Source organism: Lampris incognitus, chromosome 3 (assembly GCF_029633865.1).
Source record: "Lampris incognitus isolate fLamInc1 chromosome 3, fLamInc1.hap2, whole genome shotgun sequence".
NCBI classification, from domain to species: Eukaryota; Metazoa; Chordata; class Actinopteri; order Lampriformes; family Lampridae; genus Lampris; species Lampris incognitus.
The window spans coordinates 59,171,626-59,193,187 of NC_079213.1; positions in this window are offsets into that span (position 1 = coordinate 59,171,626).

Below are 21,562 nucleotides of genomic sequence, written 5' to 3' on the forward strand. Positions count from 1 at the left end.
TGATCATCCATCCCATATCAGTCACGATTTTCTTCTGTAGCATCCATTAAACTTTCTGAAACATGATCTTCCATCCCATATCGTTCAGTGTGTTCTCCTTTAACATCCATTAAACCTACTGAAACATGATTACCCATCCCATATCGTTCAATGTGTTCTTCTGAATTAAGCATTAAACCTACTGAAACATGATCATCCATCCCATATTGGTCAGTATGTCCTTCTTAAACATCCATTAAACCTACTGAAACATGATCATCCATCCCATATCGTTCAGTATGTTCTTCTGTAACATCCATTTAAACCTACTGAAACATGATCATCCAACCGATATTGTTCACTATGTTCTTCTTTAACATCCATTAAACCTACTGAAACATGATTACCCATCCCATATCGTTCAATGTGTTCTTCTGAATTAAGCATTAAACCTACTGAAACATGATCATCCATCCCATATCAGTCAGTATGTTCTTCTTAAACATCCATTAAACCTACTGAAACATGATCATCCATCCCATATCGTTCAATATGTTCTTCTGTAACATCCATTTAAACCTACTGAAACATGATCATCCATCCCATATCGTTCAATATGTTCTTCTGTAACATCCATTTAAACCTACTGAAACATGATCATCCATCCCATATCGTTCATTATGTTCTTCTGTAACATCCATTAAACTTACTGAAACATGATCATCCATCCCATATCGTTTACTATGTTCTTCTGTAACATCCATTAAACCTACTAAAACCGGATGATCCATCCCATATCGTTCAGTGTGTTCTTCTGTAACATCCATTGAATCTACTGAAACATGATCATCCATCCCATATCATTCACTGTGTTCTTCTGAATTACCCATTACACCTAATGAAACATGATCATACATCCCAAATCGTTCACTGTGTTCTTCTGAATTTTCCATTAAACCTACTGAAACACGATCATCCATCCCATATCGTGCAATATGTTCTTCTGTAACATCCATTAAACCTAATGAAAAATGATCATCCATCCGATATCGTTCATTTTGTTCTTCTTTAACATCTTTTAAACCTATTAATACATGATCATCCATCCCATATCGGTCACTATGTTCTTCTTTAACATCCATTAAACCTACTGAAACATGATCATCCATCCCATATCGTCCAATGTGTTCTTCTTAAACATCCATTAAACCTACTGAAACATGATCATCCATCCCATATCGGTCACTATTTTCTTCTCTAGCATACATTAAACTTACTGAAACATGATCATCCATCCCATATCGTTTACTATGTTCTTCTGTAACATCCATTAAACCTACTAAAACCGGATGATCCATCCCATATCGTTCAGTGTGTTCTTCTGTAACGTCCATTAAACTTACTGAAACATAATCATCCATCCCATATCGTTCACTATGTTCTTCTGTAACATCCATTTAAACCTACTGAAACACGATCATCCATCCCATATCGTTCACTATGTTCTTCTGTAACATCCATTAAACCTACTGAAACATGATCATCCATCCCATATCATTCACTATGTTCTTCTTTAACATCCATTGAATCTACTGAAACATGATCATCCATCCCATATCATTCACTGTGTTCTTCTGAATTACCCATTACACCTAATGAAACATGATCATACATCCCAAATCGTTCACTGTGTTCTTCTGAATTTTCCATTAAACCTACTGAAACACGATCATCCATCCCATATCGTGCAATATGTTCTTCTGTAACATCCATTAAACCTAATGAAAAATGATCATCCATCCCATATCGTTCATTTTGTTCTTCTTTAACATCTTTTAAACCTATTAATACATGATCATCCATCCCATATCGGTCACTATGTTCTTCTTTAACATCCATTAAACCTACTGAAACATGATCATCCATCCCATATCGTCCAATGTGTTCTTCTTAAACATCCATTAAACCTACTGAAACATGATCATCCATCCCATATCGGTCACTATTTTCTTCTGTAGCATCCATTAAACTTACTGAAACATGATCATCCATCCCATATCGTTCATTGTGTTCTTCTGTAATGTCCATTAAACTTACTTAAACATGATCTTCCATCCCATATCGTTCATTTTGTTCTTCTTTAACATCCTTTAAACGTATTGAAACATGATTATCCATCCCACATCGTTCACTATGTTCTTCTTTAACATCCATTAAACCTACTGAAACATGATCATCCATCCCATATCGGTCAGTATGTTCTTCTTAAACATCCATTAAACCTACTGAAACATGATCATCCATCCCATATCGTTCAATATGTTCTTCTGTAACATCCATTTTAACCTACTGAAACATGATCATCCATCCCATATTGTTCACTATGTTCTTCTTTAACATCCATTAAACCTACTGAAACATGATTATCCATCCCATGTCGTTCAATGTGTTCTTCTGAATTAACCATTAAACCTACTGAAACATGATCATCCATCACATATTCGTCAGTATGTTCTTCTTAAACATCCATTAAACCTACTGAAACATGATCATCCATCCCATATCGGTCACCATTTTCTTCTGTAGCATCCATTAAACTTACTGAAACATGATCATCCATCCCATATCGGTCAGTATGTTCTTCTTAAACATCCATTAAACCTACTGAAACATGATCATCCATCCCATATCGTTCAATATGTTCTTCTGAATTATCCATTAAACCTACTGAAACATGATCATCCATCCCATATCATTCAATATGTTCTTCTGTAACATCCATTTAAACCTACTGAAACATGATCATCCATCCCATATTGTTCACTATGTTCTTCTTTAACATCAATTAAACCTACTGAAACATGATTATCCATCCCATATCGTTCAATGTGTTCTTCTGAATTAACCATTAAACCTACTGAAACATGATCATCCATCCCATATCGGTCAGTATGTTCTTCTTAAACATCCATTAAACCTACTGAAACATGATCATCCATCCCATATCGTCCAATGTGTTCTTCTGAATTATCCATTAAACCTACTGAAACATGATCATCCATCACATATTCGTCAGTATGTTCTTCTTAAACATCCATTAAACCTACTGAAACATGATCATCCATCCCATATCGGTCACTATTTTCTTCTGTAGCATCCATTAAACTTACTGAAACATGATCATCCATCCCATATCAGTCAGTGTGTTCTTCTGTAATGTCCATTAAACTTACTTAAACATGATCTTCCATCCCATATCGTTCATTTTGTTCTTCTTTAACATCCTTTAAACGTATTGAAACATGATTACCCATCCCACATCGTTCACTATGTTCTTCTTTAACATCCACTAAACCTACTGAAACATGATCATCCATCCCATATCGGTCAGTATGTTCTTCTTAAACATCCATTAAACCTACTGAAACATGATCATACATCCCAAATCGTTCACTGTGTTCTTCTGAATTTTCCATTAAACCTACTGAAACACGATCATCCATCCCATATCGTGCAATATGTTCTTCTGTAACATCCATTAAACCTAATGAAACATGATCATCCATCCCATATCGTTCATTTTGTTCTTCTTTAACATCTTTTAAACCTAATAATACATGATCATCCATCCCATATCGGTCACTATGTTCTTCTTTAACATCCATTAAACCTACTGAAACATGATCATCCATCCCATATCGTCCAATGTGTTCTTCTAAATTATCCATTAAACCTACTGAAACATGATCATCCATCACATATTCGTCAGTATGTTCTTCTTAAACATCCATTAAACCTACTGAAACATGATCATCCATCCCATATCGGTCACTATTTTCTTCTGTAGCATCCATTAAACTTACTGAAACATGATCATCCATCCCATATCGTTCAGTGTGTTCTTCTGTAATGTCCATTAAACTTACTTAAACATGATCTTCCATCCCATATCGTTCATTTTGTTCTTCTTTAACATCCTTTAAACGTATTGAAACATGATTATCCATCCCACATCATTCACTATGTTCTTCTTTAACATCCATTAAACCTACTGAAACATGATCATCCATCCCATATCGGTCAGTATGTTCTTCTGAATTATCCATTAAACCTACTGAAACATGATCATCCATCCCATATCATTCAATATGTTCTTCTGTAACATCCATTTAAACCTACTGAAACATGATCATCCATCCCATATTGTTCACTATGTTCTTCTTTAACATCCATTAAACCTACTGAAACATGATTATCCATCCCATATCGTTCAATGTGTTCTTCTGAATTAACCATTAAACCTACTGAAACATGATCATCCGTCCCATATCGGTCAGTATGTTCTTCTTAAGCATCCATTAAACCTACTGAAACATGATAATCCATCCCATATCGTCCAATGTGTTATTCTGAATTATCCATTAAACCTACTGAAACATGATCATCCATCACATATTTGTCAGTATGTTCTTCTTAAACATCCATTAAACCTACTGAAACATGATCATCCATCCCATATCGGTCACCATTTTCTTCTGTAGCATCCATTAAACTTACTGAAACATGATCATCCATCCCATATCGGTCAGTATGTTCTTCTTAAACATCCATTAAACCTACTGAAACATGATCATCCATCCCATATCGTTCAATATGTTCTTCTGTAACGTCCATTTAAACCTACTGAAACATGATCATCCATCCCATATTGTTCACTATGTTCTTCTTTAACATCCATTAAACCTACTGAAACATGATCATCCATCCCATATCGGTCAGTATGTTCTTCTGAATTATCCATTAAACCTACTGAAACATGATCATCCATCCCATATCATTCAATATGTTCTTCTTTAACATCCATTTAAACCTACTGAAACATGATCATCCATCCCATATTGTTCACTATGTTCTTCTTTAACATCAATTAAACCTACTGAAACATGATTATCCATCCCATATCGTTCAATGTGTTCTTCTGAATTAACCATTAAACCTACTGAAACATGATCATCCATCCCATATCGGTCAGTATGTTCTTCTTAAACATCCATTAAACCTACTGAAACATGATCATCCATCACATATTCGTCAGTATGTTCTTCTTAAACATCCATTAAACCTACTGAAACATGATCATCCATCCCATATCGGTCACTATTTTCTTCTGTAGCATCCATTAAACTTACTGAAACATGATCATCCATCCCATATCGTTCAGTGTGTTCTTCTGTAATGTCCATTAAACTTGCTTAAACATGATCTTCCATCCCATATCGTTCATTTTGTTCTTCTTTAACATCCTTTGAACGTATTGAAACATGATTACCCATCCCACATCGTTCACTATGTTCTTCTTTAACATCCACTAAACCTACTGAAACATGATCATCCATCCCATATCGGTCAGTATGTTCTTCTTAAACATCCATTAAACCTACTGAAACATGATCATCCATCCCATATCGTTCAGTGTGTTCTTCTGTAATGTCCATTAAACTTACTTAAACATGATCTTCCATCCCATATCGTTCCTTTTGTTCTTCTTTAACATCCTTTAAACGTATTGAAACATGATTATCCATCCCACATCGTTCACTATATTCTTCTTTAACATCCATTAAACCTACTGAAACATGATCATCCATCCCATATCGTCCAATGTGTTCTTCTGAATTATCCATTAAACCTACTGAAACATGATCATCCATCCCATATCGGTCAGTATGTTTTTTCTTAAACATCCATTAAACCTACTGAAACATGATCATCCATCCCATATCAGTCACGATTTTCTTCTGTAGCATCCATTAAACTTTCTGAAACATGATCTTCCATCCCATATCGTTCAGTGTGTTCTCCTTTAACATCCATTAAACCTACTGAAACATGATTACCCATCCCATATCGTTCAATGTGTTCTTCTGAATTAAGCATTAAACCTACTGAAACATGATCATCCATCCCATATTGGTCAGTATGTCCTTCTTAAACATCCATTAAACCTACTGAAACATGATCATCCATCCCATATCGTTCAGTATGTTCTTCTGTAACATCCATTTAAACCTACTGAAACATGATCATCCAACCGATATTGTTCACTATGTTCTTCTTTAACATCCATTAAACCTACTGAAACATGATTACCCATCCCATATCGTTCAATGTGTTCTTCTGAATTAAGCATTAAACCTACTGAAACATGATCATCCATCCCATATCAGTCAGTATGTTCTTCTTAAACATCCATTAAACCTACTGAAACATGATCATCCATCCCATATCGTTCAATATGTTCTTCTGTAACATCCATTTAAACCTACTGAAACATGATCATCCATCCCATATCGTTCAATATGTTCTTCTGTAACATCCATTTAAACCTACTGAAACATGATCATCCATCCCATATCGTTCATTATGTTCTTCTGTAACATCCATTAAACTTACTGAAACATGATCATCCATCCCATATCGTTTACTATGTTCTTCTGTAACATCCATTAAACCTACTAAAACCGGATGATCCATCCCATATCGTTCAGTGTGTTCTTCTGTAACATCCATTGAATCTACTGAAACATGATCATCCATCCCATATCATTCACTGTGTTCTTCTGAATTACCCATTACACCTAATGAAACATGATCATACATCCCAAATCGTTCACTGTGTTCTTCTGAATTTTCCATTAAACCTACTGAAACACGATCATCCATCCCATATCGTGCAATATGTTCTTCTGTAACATCCATTAAACCTAATGAAAAATGATCATCCATCCGATATCGTTCATTTTGTTCTTCTTTAACATCTTTTAAACCTATTAATACATGATCATCCATCCCATATCGGTCACTATGTTCTTCTTTAACATCCATTAAACCTACTGAAACATGATCATCCATCCCATATCGTCCAATGTGTTCTTCTTAAACATCCATTAAACCTACTGAAACATGATCATCCATCCCATATCGGTCACTATTTTCTTCTCTAGCATACATTAAACTTACTGAAACATGATCATCCATCCCATATCGTTTACTATGTTCTTCTGTAACATCCATTAAACCTACTAAAACCGGATGATCCATCCCATATCGTTCAGTGTGTTCTTCTGTAACGTCCATTAAACTTACTGAAACATAATCATCCATCCCATATCGTTCACTATGTTCTTCTGTAACATCCATTTAAACCTACTGAAACACGATCATCCATCCCATATCGTTCACTATGTTCTTCTGTAACATCCATTAAACCTACTGAAACATGATCATCCATCCCATATCATTCACTATGTTCTTCTTTAACATCCATTGAATCTACTGAAACATGATCATCCATCCCATATCATTCACTGTGTTCTTCTGAATTACCCATTACACCTAATGAAACATGATCATACATCCCAAATCGTTCACTGTGTTCTTCTGAATTTTCCATTAAACCTACTGAAACACGATCATCCATCCCATATCGTGCAATATGTTCTTCTGTAACATCAATTAAACCTAATGAAAAATGATCATCCATCCCATATCGTTCATTTTGTTCTTCTTTAACATCTTTTAAACCTATTAATACATGATCATCCATCCCATATCGGTCACTATGTTCTTCTTTAACATCCATTAAACCTACTGAAACATGATCATCCATCCCATATCGTCCAATGTGTTCTTCTTAAACATCCATTAAACCTACTGAAACATGATCATCCATCCCATATCGGTCACTATTTTCTTCTGTAGCATCCATTAAACTTACTGAAACATGATCATCCATCCCATATCGTTCATTGTGTTCTTCTGTAATGTCCATTAAACTTACTTAAACATGATCTTCCATCCCATATCGTTCATTTTGTTCTTCTTTAACATCCTTTAAACGTATTGAAACATGATTATCCATCCCACATCGTTCACTATGTTCTTCTTTAACATCCATTAAACCTACTGAAACATGATCATCCATCCCATATCGGTCAGTATGTTCTTCTTAAACATCCATTAAACCTACTGAAACATGATCATCCATCCCATATCGTTCAATATGTTCTTCTGTAACATCCATTTTAACCTACTGAAACATGATCATCCATCCCATATTGTTCACTATGTTCTTCTTTAACATCCATTAAACCTACTGAAACATGATTATCCATCCCATGTCGTTCAATGTGTTCTTCTGAATTAACCATTAAACCTACTGAAACATGATCATCCATCCCATATCGGTCAGTATGTTCTTCTTAAACATCCATTAAACCTACTGAAACATGATCATCCATCCCATATCGTTCAATATGTTCTTCTGTAACATCCATTAAACCTACTAAAACCAGATGATCCATCCCATATCGTTCTGTGTGTTCTTCTGAAACGTCCATTAAACTTACTGAAACATAGTCATCCATCCCATATCGTTCACTATGTTCTTCTGTAACATCCATTTAAACCTGCTGAAACATGATCATCCATCCCATGTCGTTCACTATGTTCTTCTGTAACATCCATTAAACCTACTGAAACATGATCATCCATCCCATATCATTCACTATGTTCTTCTTTAACATCCATTAAATCTACTGAAACATGATCATCCATCCCATATCATTCACTGTGTTCCTCTGAATTATCCATTACACCTAATGAAACATGATCATCCATCCCATATCGTCCACTGTGTTCTTCTGAATTATCCATTAAACCTACTGAAATATGATCATCCATCCTATATCGTTCAGTGTGTTCTTCTGTAATGTCCATTAAATTTACTTAAACGTGATCTTCCATCCCATATCGTTCATTTTGTTCTTCTTTAACATCCTTTACACGTATTGAAACATGATTATCCATCCCACATCGTTCACTATGTTCTTCTTTAACATCCATTAAACCTACTGAAAAATGATCATCCATCCCATATCGTCCAATGTGTTCTTCTGAATTATCCATTAAACCTACTGAAACATGATTATCCATCCCATATCGTTCATTTTGTTCTTGTTTAACATCCTTTAAACCTATTAATACATGATTATCCACCCCATATCGTTCACTATGTTCTTCTTTAACATCCATTAAACGTATTGAAACATGATTATCCATCCCACATCGTTCACTATGTTATTCTGAATTATCCATTAAACCTACTGAAACATGATCATCCATCACATATTCGTCAGTATGTTCTTCTTAAACATCCATTAAACCTACTGAAACATGATCATCCATCCCATATCGTTCAGTGTGTTCTTCTGTAATGTCCATTAAACTTACTTAAACATGATCTTCCATCCCATATCGTTCCTTTTGTTCTTCTTTAACATCCTTTAAACGTATTGAAACATGATTATCCATCCCACATCGTTCACTATATTCTTCTTTAACATCCATTAAACCTACTGAAACATGATCATCCATCCCATATCGTCCAATGTGTTCTTCTGAATTATCCATTAAACCTACTGAAACATGATCATCCATCCCATATCGGTCAGTATGTTTTTTCTTAAACATCCATTAAACCTACTGAAACATGATCATCCATCCCATATCAGTCACGATTTTCTTCTGTAGCATCCATTAAACTTTCTGAAACATGATCTTCCATCCCATATCGTTCAGTGTGTTCTCCTTTAACATCCATTAAACCTACTGAAACATGATTACCCATCCCATATCGTTCAATGTGTTCTTCTGAATTAAGCATTAAACCTACTGAAACATGATCATCCATCCCATATTGGTCAGTATGTTCTTCTTAAACATCCATTAAACCTACTGAAACATGATCATCCATCCCATATCGTTCAGTATGTTCTTCTGTAACATCCATTTAAACCTACTGAAACATGATCATCCATCCGATATTGTTCACTATGTTCTTCTTTAACATCCATTAAACCTACTGAAACATGATTACCCATCCCATATCGTTCAATGTGTTCTTCTGAATTAAGCATTAAACCTACTGAAACATGATCATCCATCCCATATCAGTCAGTATGTTCTTCTTAAACATCCATTAAACCTACTGAAACATGATCATCCATCCCATATCGTTCAATATGTTCTTCTGTAACATCCATTTAAACCTACTGAAACATGATCATCCATCCCATATCGTTCAATATGTTCTTCTGTAACATCCATTTAAACCTACTGAAACATGATCATCCATCCCATATCGTTCATTATGTTCTTCTGTAACATCCATTAAACTTACTGAAACATGATCATCCATCCCATATCGTTTACTATGTTCTTCTGTAACATCCATTAAACCTACTAAAACCGGATGATCCATCCCATATCGTTCAGTGTGTTCTTCTGTAACGTCCATTAAACTTACTGAAACATAATCATCCATCCCATATCGTTCACTATGTTCTTCTGTAACATCCATTTAAACCTACTGAAACACGATCATCCATCCCATATCGTTCACTATGTTCTTCTGTAACATCCATTAAACCTACTGAAACATGATCATCCATCCCATATCATTCACTATGTTCTTCTTTAACATCCATTGAATCTACTGAAACATGATCATCCATCCCATATCATTCACTGTGTTCTTCTGAATTACCCATTACACCTAATGAAACATGATCATACATCCCAAATCGTTCACTGTGTTCTTCTGAATTTTCCATTAAACCTACTGAAACACGATCATCCATCCCATATCGTGCAATATGTTCTTCTGTAACATCCATTAAACCTAATGAAAAATGATCATCCATCCGATATCGTTCATTTTGTTCTTCTTTAACATCTTTTAAACCTATTAATACATGATCATCCATCCCATATCGGTCACTATGTTCTTCTTTAACATCCATTAAACCTACTGAAACATGATCATCCATCCCATATCGTCCAATGTGTTCTTCTTAAACATCCATTAAACCTACTGAAACATGATCATCCATCCCATATCGGTCACTATTTTCTTCTCTAGCATCCATTAAACTTACTGAAACATGATCATCCATCCCATATCGTTTACTATGTTCTTCTGTAACATCCATTAAACCTACTAAAACCGGATGATCCATCCCATATCGTTCAGTGTGTTCTTCTGTAACGTCCATTAAACTTACTGAAACATAATCATCCATCCCATATCGTTCACTATGTTCTTCTGTAACATCCATTTAAACCTACTGAAACACGATCATCCATCCCATATCGTTCACTATGTTCTTCTGTAACATCCATTAAACCTACTGAAACATGATCATCCATCCCATATCATTCACTATGTTCTTCTTTAACATCCATTGAATCTACTGAAACATGATCATCCATCCCATATCATTCACTGTGTTCTTCTGAATTACCCATTACACCTAATGAAACATGATCATACATCCCAAATCGTTCACTGTGTTCTTCTGAATTTTCCATTAAACCTACTGAAACACGATCATCCATCCCATATCGTGCAATATGTTCTTCTGTAACATCCATTAAACCTAATGAAAAATGATCATCCATCCCATATCGTTCATTTTGTTCTTCTTTAACATCTTTTAAACCTATTAATACATGATCATCCATCCCATATCGGTCACGATGTTCTTCTTTAACATCCATTAAACCTACTGAAACATGATCATCCATCCCATATCGTCCAATGTGTTCTTCTTAAACATCCATTAAACCTACTGAAACATGATCATCCATCCCATATCGGTCACTATTTTCTTCTGTAGCATCCATTAAACTTACTGAAACATGATCATCCATCCCATATCGTTCATTGTGTTCTTCTGTAATGTCCATTAAACTTACTTAAACATGATCTTCCATCCCATATCGTTCATTTTGTTCTTCTTTAACATCCTTTAAACGTATTGAAACATGATTATCCATCCCACATCGTTCACTATGTTCTTCTTTAACATCCATTAAACCTACTGAAACATGATCATCCATCCCATATCGGTCAGTATGTTCTTCTTAAACATCCATTAAACCTACTGAAACATGATCATCCATCCCATATCGTTCAATATGTTCTTCTGTAACATCCATTTAAACCTACTGAAACATGATCATCCATCCCATATCAGTCACGATTTTCTTCTGTAGCATCCATTAAACTTTCTGAAACATGATCTTCCATCCCATATCGTTCAGTGTGTTCTCCTTTAACATCCATTAAACCTACTGAAACATGATTACCCATCCCATATCGTTCAATGTGTTCTTCTGAATTAAGCAATAAACCTACTGAAACATGATCATCCATCCCATATTGGTCAGTATGTTCTTCTTAAACATCCATTAAACCTACTGAAACATGATCATCCATCCCATATCGTTCAGTATGTTCTTCTGTAACATCCATTTAAACCTACTGAAACATGATCATCCATCCGATATTGTTCACTATGTTCTTCTTTAACATCCATTAAACCTACTGAAACATGATTACCCATCCCATATCGTTCAATGTGTTCTTCTGAATTAAGCATTAAACCTACTGAAACATGATCATCCATCCCATATCAGTCAGTATGTTCTTCTTAAACATCCATTAAACCTACTGAAACATGATCATCCATCCCATATCGTTCAATATGTTCTTCTGTAACATCCATTTAAACCTACTGAAACATGATCATCCATCCCATATCGTTCAATATGTTCTTCTGTAACATCCATTTAAACCTACTGAAACATGATCATCCATCCCATATCGTTCATTATGTTCTTCTGTAACATCCATTAAACTTACTGAAACATGATCATCCATCCCATATCGTTTACTATGTTCTTCTGTAACATCCATTAAACCTACTAAAACCGGATGATCCATCCCATATCGTTCAGTGTGTTCTTCTGTAACGTCCATTAAACTTACTGAAACATAATCATCCATCCCATATCGTTCACTATGTTCTTCTGTAACATCCATTTAAACCTACTGAAACACGATCATCCATCCCATATCGTTCACTATGTTCTTCTGTAACATCCATTAAACCTACTGAAACATGATCATCCATCCCATATCATTCACTATGTTCTTCTTTAACATCCATTGAATCTACTGAAACATGATCATCCATCCCATATCATTCACTGTGTTCTTCTGAATTACCCATTACACCTAATGAAACATGATCATACATCCCAAATCGTTCACTGTGTTCTTCTGAATTTTCCATTAAACCTACTGAAACACGATCATCCATCCCATATCGTGCAATATGTTCTTCTGTAACATCCATTAAACCTAATGAAAAATGATCATCCATCCGATATCGTTCATTTTGTTCTTCTTTAACATCTTTTAAACCTATTAATACATGATCATCCATCCCATATCGGTCACTATGTTCTTCTTTAACATCCATTAAACCTACTGAAACATGATCATCCATCCCATATCGTCCAATGTGTTCTTCTTAAACATCCATTAAACCTACTGAAACATGATCATCCATCCCATATCGGTCACTATTTTCTTCTCTAGCATCCATTAAACTTACTGAAACATGATCATCCATCCCATATCGTTTACTATGTTCTTCTGTAACATCCATTAAACCTACTAAAACCGGATGATCCATCCCATATCGTTCAGTGTGTTCTTCTGTAACGTCCATTAAACTTACTGAAACATAATCATCCATCCCATATCGTTCACTATGTTCTTCTGTAACATCCATTTAAACCTACTGAAACACGATCATCCATCCCATATCGTTCACTATGTTCTTCTGTAACATCCATTAAACCTACTGAAACATGATCATCCATCCCATATCATTCACTATGTTCTTCTTTAACATCCATTGAATCTACTGAAACATGATCATCCATCCCATATCATTCACTGTGTTCTTCTGAATTACCCATTACACCTAATGAAACATGATCATACATCCCAAATCGTTCACTGTGTTCTTCTGAATTTTCCATTAAACCTACTGAAACACGATCATCCATCCCATATCGTGCAATATGTTCTTCTGTAACATCCATTAAACCTAATGAAAAATGATCATCCATCCCATATCGTTCATTTTGTTCTTCTTTAACATCTTTTAAACCTATTAATACATGATCATCCATCCCATATCGGTCACGATGTTCTTCTTTAACATCCATTAAACCTACTGAAACATGATCATCCATCCCATATCGTCCAATGTGTTCTTCTTAAACATCCATTAAACCTACTGAAACATGATCATCCATCCCATATCGGTCACTATTTTCTTCTGTAGCATCCATTAAACTTACTGAAACATGATCATCCATCCCATATCGTTCATTGTGTTCTTCTGTAATGTCCATTAAACTTACTTAAACATGATCTTCCATCCCATATCGTTCATTTTGTTCTTCTTTAACATCCTTTAAACGTATTGAAACATGATTATCCATCCCACATCGTTCACTATGTTCTTCTTTAACATCCATTAAACCTACTGAAACATGATCATCCATCCCATATCGGTCAGTATGTTCTTCTTAAACATCCATTAAACCTACTGAAACATGATCATCCATCCCATATCGTTCAATATGTTCTTCTGTAACATCCATTTAAACCTACTGAAACATGATCATCCATCCCATATTGTTCACTATGTTCTTCTTTAACATCCATTAAACCTACTGAAACATGATTATCCATCCCATATCGTTCAATGTGTTCTTCTGAATTAACCATTAAACCTACTGAAACATGATCATCCATCCCATATCGGTCAGTATGTTCTTCTTAAACATCCATTAAACCTACTGAAACATGATCATCCATCCCATATCGTTCAATATGTTCTTCTGTAACATCCATTTAAACCTACTGAAACATGATCATCCATCCCATATCGTTCAATATGTTCTTCTGTAACATCCATTTAAACCTACTGAAACATGATCATCCATCCCATATCGTTCATTATGTTCTTCTGTAACATCCATTAAACTTACTGAAACATGATCATCCATCCCATATCGTTTACTATGTTCTTCTGTAACATCCATTAAACCTACTAAAACCGGATGATCCATCACATATCGTTCAGTGTGTTCTTCTGTAACGTCCATTAAACTTACTGAAACATAATCATCCATCCCATATCGTTCACTATGTTCTTCTGTAACATCCATTTAAACCTACTGAAACACGATCATCCATCCCATATCGTTCACTATGTTCTTCTGTAACATCCATTAAACCTACTGAAACATGATCATCCATCCCATATCATTCACTATGTTCTTCTTTAACATCCATTGAATCTACTTGAAACATGATCATCCATCCCATATCATTCACTGTGTTCTTCTGAATTATCCATTAAACCTACTGAAACATGATTATCCATCCCACATCGTTCACTATGTTCTTCTTTAACATCCATTAAACCTACTGAAACATGATCATCCATCCCATATCGTCCAATGTGTTCTTCTGAATTATCCATTAAACCTACTGAAACATGATTATCCATCCCATATCGTTCATTTTGTTCTTGTTTAACATCCTTTAAACCTATTAATACATGATTATCCACCCCATATCGTTCACTATGTTCTTCTTTAACATCCATTAAACGTATTGAAACATGATTATCCATCCCACATCGTTCACTATGTTCTTCTGAATTATCCATTAAACCTACTGAAACATGATCATCCATCACATATTCGTCAGTATGTTCTTCTTAAACATCCATTAAACCTACTGAAACATGATCATCCATCCCATATCGTTCAGTGTGTTCTTCTGTAATGTCCATTAAACTTACTTAAACATGATCTTCCATCCCATATCGTTCCTTTTGTTCTTCTTTAACATCCTTTAAACGTATTGAAACATGATTATCCATCCCACATCGTTCACTATATTCTTCTTTAACATCCATTAAACCTACTGAAACATGATCATCCATCCCATATCGTCCAATGTGTTCTTCTGAATTATCCATTAAACCTACTGAAACATGATCATCCATCCCATATCGGTCAGTATGTTTTTTCTTAAACATCCATTAAACCTACTGAAACATGATCATCCATCCCATATCAGTCACGATTTTCTTCTGTAGCATCCATTAAACTTTCTGAAACATGATCTTCCATCCCATATCGTTCAGTGTGTTCTCCTTTAACATCCATTAAACCTACTGAAACATGATTACCCATCCCATATCGTTCAATGTGTTCTTCTGAATTAAGCATTAAACCTACTGAAACATGATCATCCATCCCATATTGGTCAGTATGTTCTTCTTAAACATCCATTAAACCTACTGAAACATGATCATCCATCCCATATCGTTCAGTATGTTCTTCTGTAACATCCATTTAAACCTACTGAAACATGATCATCCATCCGATATCGGTCACTATGTTCTTCTTTAACATCCATTAAACCTACTGAAACATGATTACCCATCCCATATCGTTCAATGTGTTCTTCTGAATTAAGCATTAAACCTACTGAAACATGATCATCCATCCCATATCAGTCAGTATGTTCTTCTTAAACATCCATTAAACCTACTGAAACATGATCATCCATCCCATATCGTTCAATATGTTCTTCTGTAACATCCATTTAAACCTACTGAAACATGATCATCCATCCCATATCGTTCAATATGTTCTTCTGTAACATCCATTTAAACCTACTGAAACATGATCATCCATCCCATATCGTTCATTATGTTCTTCTGTAACATCCATTAAACTTACTGAAACATGATCATCCATCCCATATCGTTTACTATGTTCTTCTGTAACATCCATTAAACCTACTAAAACCGGATGATCCATCCCATATCGTTCAGTGTGTTCTTCTGTAACGTCCATTAAACTTACTGAAACATAATCATCCATCCCATATCGTTCACTATGTTCTTCTGTAACATCCATTTAAACCTACTGAAACACGATCATCCATCCCATATCGTTCACTATGTTCTTCTGTAACATCCATTAAACCTACTGAAACATGATCATCCATCCCATATCATTCACTATGTTCTTCTTTAACATCCATTGAATCTACTGAAACATGATCATCCATCCCATATCATTCACTGTGTTCTTCTGAATTACCCATTACACCTAATGAAACATGATCATACATCCCAAATCGTTCACTGTGTTCTTCTGAATTTTCCATTAAACCTACTGAAACACGATCATCCATCCCATATCGTGCAATATGTTCTTCTGTAACATCCATTAAACCTAATGAAAAATGATCATCCATCCGATATCGTTCATTTTGTTCTTCTTTAACATCCTTTACACGTATTGAAACATGATTATCCATCCCACATCGTTCACTATGTTCTTCTTTAACATCCATTAAACCTACTGAAAAATGATCATCCATCCCATATCGTCCAATGTGTTCTTCTGAATTATCCATTAAACCTACTGAAACATGATTATCCATCCCATATCGTTCATTTTGTTCTTGTTTAACATCCTTTAAACCTATTAATACATGATTATCCACCCCATATCGTTCACTATGTTCTTCTTTAACATCCATTAAACGTATTGAAACATGATTATCCATCCCACATCGTTCACTATGTTATTCTGAATTATCCATTAAACCTACTGAAACATGATCATCCATCACATATTCGTCAGTATGTTCTTCTTAAACATCCATTAAACCTACTGAAACATGATCATCCATCCCATATCGTTCAGTGTGTTCTTCTGTAATGTCCATTAAACTTACTTAAACATGATCTTCCATCCCATATCGTTCCTTTTGTTCTTCTTTAACATCCTTTAAACGTATTGAAACATGATTATCCATCCCACATCGTTCACTATATTCTTCTTTAACATCCATTAAACCTACTGAAACATGATCATCCATCCCATATCGTCCAATGTGTTCTTCTGAATTATCCATTAAACCTACTGAAACATGATCATCCATCCCATATCAGTCAGTATGTTTTTTCTTAAACATCCATTAAACCTACTGAAACATGATCATCCATCCCATATCAGTCACGATTTTCTTCTGTAGCATCCATTAAACTTTCTGAAACATGATCTTCCATCCCATATCGTTCAGTGTGTTCTCCTTTAACATCCATTAAACCTACTGAAACATGATTACCCATCCCATATCGTTCAATGTGTTCTTCTGAATTAAGCATTAAACCTACTGAAACATGATCATCCATCCCATATTGGTCAGTATGTTCTTCTTAAACATCCATTAAACCTACTGAAACATGATCATCCATCCCATATCGTTCAGTATGTTCTTCTGTAACATCCATTTAAACCTACTGAAACATGATCATCCATCCGATATTGTTCACTATGTTCTTCTTTAACATCCATTAAACCTACTGAAACATGATTACCCATCCCATATCGTTCAATGTGTTCTTCTGAATTAAGCATTAAACCTACTGAAACATGATCATCCATCCCATATCAGTCAGTATGTTCTTCTTAAACATCCATTAAACCTACTGAAACATGATCATCCATCCCATATCGTTCAATATGTTCTTCTGTAACATCCATTTAAACCTACTGAAACATGATCATCCATCCCATATCGTTCAATATGTTCTTCTGTAACATCCATTTAAACCTACTGAAACATGATCATCCATCCCATATCGTTCATTATGTTCTTCTGTAACATCCATTAAACTTACTGAAACATGATCATCCATCCCATATCGTTTACTATGTTCTTCTGTAACATCCATTAAACCTACTAAAACCGGATGATCCATCCCATATCGTTCAGTGTGTTCTTCTGTAACGTCCATTAAACTTACTGAAACATAATCATCCATCCCATATCGTTCACTATGTTCTTCTGTAACATCCATTTAAACCTACTGAAACACGATCATCCATCCCATATCGTTCACTATGTTCTTCTGTAACATCCATTAAACCTACTGAAACATGATCATCCATCCCATATCATTCACTATGTTCTTCTTTAACATCCATTGAATCTACTGAAACATGATCATCCATCCCATATCATTCACTGTGTTCTTCTGAATTACCCATTACACCTAATGAAACATGATCATACATCCCAAATCGTTCACTGTGTTCTTCTGAATTTTCCATTAAACCTACTGAAACACGATCATCCATCCCATATCGTGCAATATGTTCTTCTGTAACATCCATTAAACCTAATGAAAAATGATCATCCATCCGATATCGTTCATTTTGTTCTTCTTTAACATCCTTTACACGTATTGAAACATGATCATCCATCCCATATCGGTCACTATGTTCTTCTTTAACATCCATTAAACCTACTGAAACATGATCATCCATCCCATATCGTCCAATGTGTTCTTCTTAAACATCCATTAAACCTACTGAAACATGATCATCCATCCCATATCGGTCACTATTTTCTTCTCTAGCATCCATTAAACTTACTGAAACATGATCATCCATCCCATATCGTTTACTATGTTCTTCTGTAACATCCATTAAACCTACTAAAACTGGATGATCCATCCCATATCGTTCAGTGTGTTCTTCTGTAACGTCCATTAAACTTACTGAAACATAATCATCCATCCCATATCGTTCACTATGTTCTTCTGTAACATCCATTTAAACCTACTGAAACACGATCATCCATCCCATATCGTTCACTATGTTCTTCTGTAACATCCATTAAACCTACTGAAACATGATCATCCATCCCATATCATTCACTATGTTCTTCTTTAACATCCATTGAATCTACTGAAACATGATCATCCATCCCATATCATTCACTGTGTTCTTCTGAATTACCCATTACACCTAATGAAACATGATCATACATCCCAAATCGTTCACTGTGTTCTTCTGAATTTTCCATTAAACCTACTGAAACACGATCATCCATCCCATATCGTGCAATATGTTCTTCTGTAACATCCATTAAACCTAATGAAAAATGATCATCCATCCCATATCGTTCATTTTGTTCTTCTTTAACATCTTTTAAACCTATTAATACATGATCATCCATCCCATATCGGTCACGATGTTCTTCTTTAACATCCATTAAACCTACTGAAACATGATCATCCATCCCATATCGTCCAATGTGTTCTTCTTAAACATCCATTAAACCTACTGAAACATGATCATCCATCCCATATCGGTCACTATTTTCTTCTGTAGCATCCATTAAACTTACTGAAACATGATCATCCATCCCATATCGTTCATTGTGTTCTTCTGTAATGTCCATTAAACTTACTTAAACATGATCTTCCATCCCATATCGTTCATTTTGTTCTTCTTTAACATCCTTTAAACGTATTGAAACATGATTATCCATCCCACATCGTTCACTATGTTCTTCTTTAACATCCATTAAACCTACTGAAACATGATCATCCATCCCATATCGGTCAGTATGTTCTTCTTAAACATCCATTAAACCTACTGAAACATGATCATCCATCCCATATCGTTCAATATGTTCTTCTGTAACATCCATTTAAACCTACTGAAACATGATCATCCATCCCATATTGTTCACTATGTTCTTCTTTAACATCCATTAAACCTACTGAAACATGATTATCCATCCCATATCGTTCAATGTGTTCTTCTGAATTAACCATTAAACCTACTGAAACATGATCATCCATCCCATATCGGTCAGTATGTTCTTCTTAAACATCCATTAAACCTACTGAAACATGATCATCCATCCCATATCGTTCAATATGTTCTTCTGTAACATCCATTTAAACCTACTGAAACATGATCATCCATCCCATATCGTTCAATATGTTCTTCTGTAACATCCATTTAAACCTACTGAAACATGATCATCCATCCCATATCGTTCATTATGTTCTTCTGTAACATCCATTAAACTTACTGAAACATGATCATCCATCCCATATCGTTTACTATGTTCTTCTGTAACATCCATTAAACCTACTAAAACCGGATGATCCATCACATATCGTTCAGTGTGTTCTTCTGTAACGTCCATTAAACTTACTGAAACATAATCATCCATCCCATATCGTTCACTATGTTCTTCTGTAACATCCATTTAAACCTACTGAAACACGATCATCCATCACATATCGTTCACTATGTTCTTCTGTAACATCCATTAAACCTACTGAAACATGATCATCCATCCCATATCATTCACTATGTTCTTCTTTAACATCCATTGAATCTACTTGAAACATGATCATCCATCCCATATCATTCACTGTGTTCTTCTGAATTATCCATTAAACCTACTGAAACATGATTATCCATCCCACATCGTTCACTATGTTCTTCTTTAACATCCATTAAACCTACTGAAACATGATCATCCATCCCATATCGTCCAATGTGTTCTTCTGAATTATCCATTAAACCTACTGAAACATGATTATCCATCCCATATCGTTCATTTTGTTCTTGTTTAACATCCTTTAAACCTATTAATACATGATTATCCACCCCATATCGTTCACTATGTTCTTCTTTAACATCCATTAAACGTATTGAAACATGATTATCCATCCCACATCGTTCACTATGT